The sequence below is a fragment of the Nannospalax galili genome, unplaced genomic scaffold (assembly GCF_000622305.1).
Source record: "Nannospalax galili isolate Female #2095 unplaced genomic scaffold, S.galili_v1.0 scaffold1725, whole genome shotgun sequence".
NCBI lineage: Eukaryota > Metazoa > Chordata > Mammalia > Rodentia > Spalacidae > Nannospalax > Nannospalax galili.
In genome coordinates, this window is record NW_008352439.1 from 92020 (window position 1) to 96784 (window position 4765).

Here is a 4765-nt window from a genome sequence, read left to right on the forward strand (position 1 = left end):
ATCCCTTACATGTAATAAGGAAGTCAACAAAATGGAATATATTATATAATTTAAGAAAGGTCTTGGCTACTTTTTTGTATTTACCTTTAAACTTTCTTATCCACTTAAGTATTCATTTGGTATTTTATTAAAATGTATGATTTGTCAGTTTCTATTATAATTTTCAAACTACATAGGAGGAAATTATGATAGCATTTCAGGATTTTAAAGAATGCTGTTACTATACCTGTCTGGATCAGAAAAGTCACATTATAATTTACCTCGTTATCATGGATAAACTACTTATAATGTAGAGAATGTGGTTCATAGAAAAATGGTATCTAAACAAACTCAAATAAAGTCAATATCAGGCATCTTACTCTCTTTATCCTACCCATGTTATTTTAACTGGAAAATGAGTTGGAAAGCATCATGACGATGCAGAAAGAAGTAGACAACCAACCTGGAGCAAAGGAGTTTGGAGGAGGAAAAGAATATTCTTTAAAAAAAGGCCTGGAGATATAGGGCAGATAAAGCAAGGATTAAGAGCACCCATGTCCAGCCTCCATAGCTTCCAGAAGTCACTTATACTGCTTACCTCCACTAGTCTCTTACACCTTTTCAAGCTCTGGAGATGAGCTCTGGGTGTAAGGCAGAGTGAGACAGAAGACTGAGAGAAGATTAAATAAGAGGTGGTTTGTTTGGTAGTGATTTTGAAACATTATGACTTTTCTAACTCATAAGTTTGGTATTGTGAACCATTAGCCCCAATTCCTCTAAATAAATTCATTAATTGCCATATAGGTGGATGAGATACAGGAGACGAAGATATCCCAAAAGTGAAAGCAGAAAGAAGACGAAGTGAAAGTTTAGAGAGTATTCCTTTCAATTTTGGCCTTGTAAAGATAAATGCAAAAAAGGAACAAAACTATTAACATGTACAAGTGCAAGCTATCAAAAAAGCCTTGGTATCTTTGTCATAAGACTTAGAACTTGTGAATGACTGGAATGTTCTGTAATTCTCTTCTTTTTTGTAGCTTAAATAGGAATTGATTTATTAGTTCAGAGTAGAGAGCTTCTTCCTCACATGGGGAACTGAAATTTGGTGTTTATTATGAGATAATACATTACATTTATGCATAAATAAAAACAGGCTGATTCAGAAGGATGCATTAAGGGAAGGAAGGTATGAGAATCCATAAAAAACAAAAGTAAAGATGTGGAATACTGGCATCAGAATTATTCAAGAAGGGATTCAGAGAAGGGACTCATAAAAAACTAAGGTGTATTATAGGGCATTTTATAGTCATAGGGAAAGCTAATATATTGCAAAGAAAAATTAAAAATTATAATAGGAGGGGATAGTAGAGCTTATGTGTAATGAAATAAAATAGGAAGGAAATAATATTGTTAAAGGTGTAAGTGAGGACAGGGACACAAGGATGTGGGAGAAGGGAAGTTGAAGAGAGATTAATGAAATTAAAAATGTATGAAAAGCCTCATGGAAACTTTGTATTTTATAATCTAATTACAAAATATAATTCTGAAAGAAGGTGTTTCAATAAAGGTACCATACATAGGTGTTCAATACTGCTCTATGGAGACATGAACTTATAACTGAAAATCTAAGTGCTAAGAATGAATACCTTCCTAAATGTTTTTGCTCATAGATGTCCCAGAAGTTTCCAAATAAGACAATGTATTGCTATTGTTCTTCATTGTCCATTAAAACTAGAGAACAAGACCCTGTTGCTGTAAGCACCACATATTTTTGTTGGAGGACAGAGATCAGTCTTGAACTGAACACAGGATTTCCACCTTGCTCATTAGCTTTCATAGTTCCAGAAGGTGCTGTGCAGGCTGCTGGAAAAAAAAGACATCAAAGATCTTAAACAGTACTGGTCCATGGGTGCTATAATGCCAATGTGCCAGATAACGTTTTCCACTGGTATCAATGTTAGTGAGTAACCCATAGCTCTGCCGAGATTTGAGGCCTACTCCATAAGTGGGAATTCAGGCCTGCTAGTGCAAACCTGATCAAAATCCATGGCTCAAGAGGTCTTAAGCCCAGGGAAAACCTACTACTACTGTTTTTCAAATGACTAAGGTGAAAGAATGCCTTCTTGGTCAGAGAAACTTCTTTGTGAATTGGGCAGTGTTTAATATGGAGAACTATAACTGGTAAAATTGCTGAGAGTAACATTCTGTTTCACTAAATTTTCCCTCCCTCAACCTTTTGGCAGAAGCAAGTTCCGCACCATCTGAGGTCCCATTAGGACATTCTATTAGGAATTTAGCATGCTTTATATGGTGCCCGGGAAAGGGTGACTTACAAAGTTTAATCTCCAACAGTCTAGCTGCTATTTTGAAAAGCTTTGAAATCCATGATACTACAAGCTGCTCTTCGGGGCCATGCCCTGCCCAAAGTGAGCCAGCTTTCCATGCATTATCTAGCCCTGTGGAGTCTGCACGAGGTCTATGGGGTCTGCGCCAGTTCCACATGGGGTCCACTGGCACCCTGCAGGATCCAGGCAGGCTGGCTCAACACGCTCACGTGGTTTCACTGCTCCCAAAATGGCTCTGACTTTTCCTCCTTTATCCCAGTGTGGTCTGCTTCTCTCTGGGTCTCTAGATCCACGCCACTTTTTTCCTGTGAGGACTCATTTACGCAACACCATCAGTGTTAATCTCTAATTGGAACATCTACCTCTACCTTTTCCCATCCCATAATGCACATGGTACATTTCAGGAAGGAAGATAAAATAGTAGAACCAAAGCATGGGGAGGATTTCTGTCCAATTATCCGCTTCAGGACATGACATGACTGTTGCACTCATGAACTCACAACATCTGAGTTTCCCAACATAATACCTACAAGAGATTAAGACAATCAAAATTTAAAACATAGATGAAGGAAGAAGCCATGATCCCCCACCCTTAGCTGAGTATCTATTGCCAGTTGATGGCTGCTGAGGAAGAGTGTTTTCAATTTGCTGATGTGACTTCTGGTAGATTGCCATACCACAGTGGACAGACCCACTGCATACATCGTGGACATAGTGGCAGCAATAAGAAGATCGATTGGAATATTTTTTTTTTCTCATTGCAGCTGGTTTGTTTGTTAGTTTGTTTGTTTGAAGCAGGGTCTCCCTGTAGCCCCAGCTGTCCTGGAACTCACTATGTAGACCAGGATGGCCTTGAACTCACAGAGATCCGCCTGCCTCTGCCTCCCAAGTGCTGGGACTACAGGCATGAGCCACCACACCCGGCAATTGGAATATTTTTAACAGGTATTTTCTGCATTTTGATCAGTTGTGAAAGAGTGTAGGTTATATATGGCTTCTGAGAGAGGGAGATTTTGTTTTTCCAGGGATGAGCTCCCTAAGAGGTTATCCAATCCCATGTGGTTATCATTAAACACATGCACACATGTATTACTAAGTGGACTCAGAATATTATATGTTTATACACGTATACACATATATGCTGGTATATGTAGCAATAATATTACAAGAAATCATCATGAAATTAAGAAATTGACAGAGCCTATGGGTGGGGTATGTGGGAAGATTTGGAGGTGAAGAGGGATATGTGGGTGAAGTATATGGAAATACAGTAATAATGTGTGAAACACTGCAAATACAAAAGAATACAAAATATAAAAGAAGGGGAGGGAGATAGGAGGGGGTGTGTTGGAATGGGTCTGGTTGAAGTTTAAGGGAGGAAATAGTACTTGATATCATCACTACACATGGTGCATATGCATGAAAGTTTCAAATAATAAGTAAAAAAGAGAAGAGTTAGAACATAACAATGTAAATGGTAAAAGGGGAACAATGGAACAGAAAGTATTAAATGGATAGGGGATGGGAGGACATGGTAAACACACAATGCAGAAAGGAATAGTTAGCATCAAAGACCTATTTAAAAAGTCATATGGAAAGTTAACATGCACAAGTTTCAAACTGTGTGTGTGTGTGTGTATGTATGTATGTATGTAACATTGTAAAAATCCCCTATTAGACAACATAGGCTAATAAATATCTCAGTGCTAGGTATGGGTTCCCTCTTTTGAATTTGTTGGCCATTGGCATCTCACAGATTCCCCTCCATTACAAGTTATTGCCATTGTCCTTAGTTACCGTCTAGAAATTGATGGTAGAATCCTATTGCTAAAGACTCAAAGTACTTGAATTTTAAAACATGGAGAGATCAAGATGGTAGTCATCTAGAAATCTGATCCCTATACATTAGTTTTCATGTTAGATACTCAGCTAGGGTTGGGGTATCATGGGTTCTTCCTTCCTTCTTTCCCCATACACTACTGGAAGAGAAAATAGTTATCACAGTTTAGGAGCTGTTCACACTGTGATCTACAATAATGACCTGCCTTGCAAGAGGTGTTATATTGGCATGAATATCAGATGAGTAACCAACCACGTTTTGCTTGAATTTAGGGTCCCCTCCAAAAAATGGAACTCATGCCTGGCACCACTAAGAAGTCATAGTCCCTAGGGGTGAAGTTACTTCTATTTTGTGAAATAGACATAGCATTAAACTGTTTCCTAATTACTCATCATCATGCCCAAAGATCAGTGCATTTCTCAACTGTCATCAGAAGAGTTTCTTTTGGTTATGAAGCCAGAGACCAAGAACTGATCAAAGTGTAGAGAATTAGAGTGTTAAGATAAGTTTATAAGAATTGAGAGTTCAGCCCTAAATTGAACATCTATATCACACCCTCTCACTCCAAGACTCAGGGGCCATCTGGGAGAGGAAGATGGAA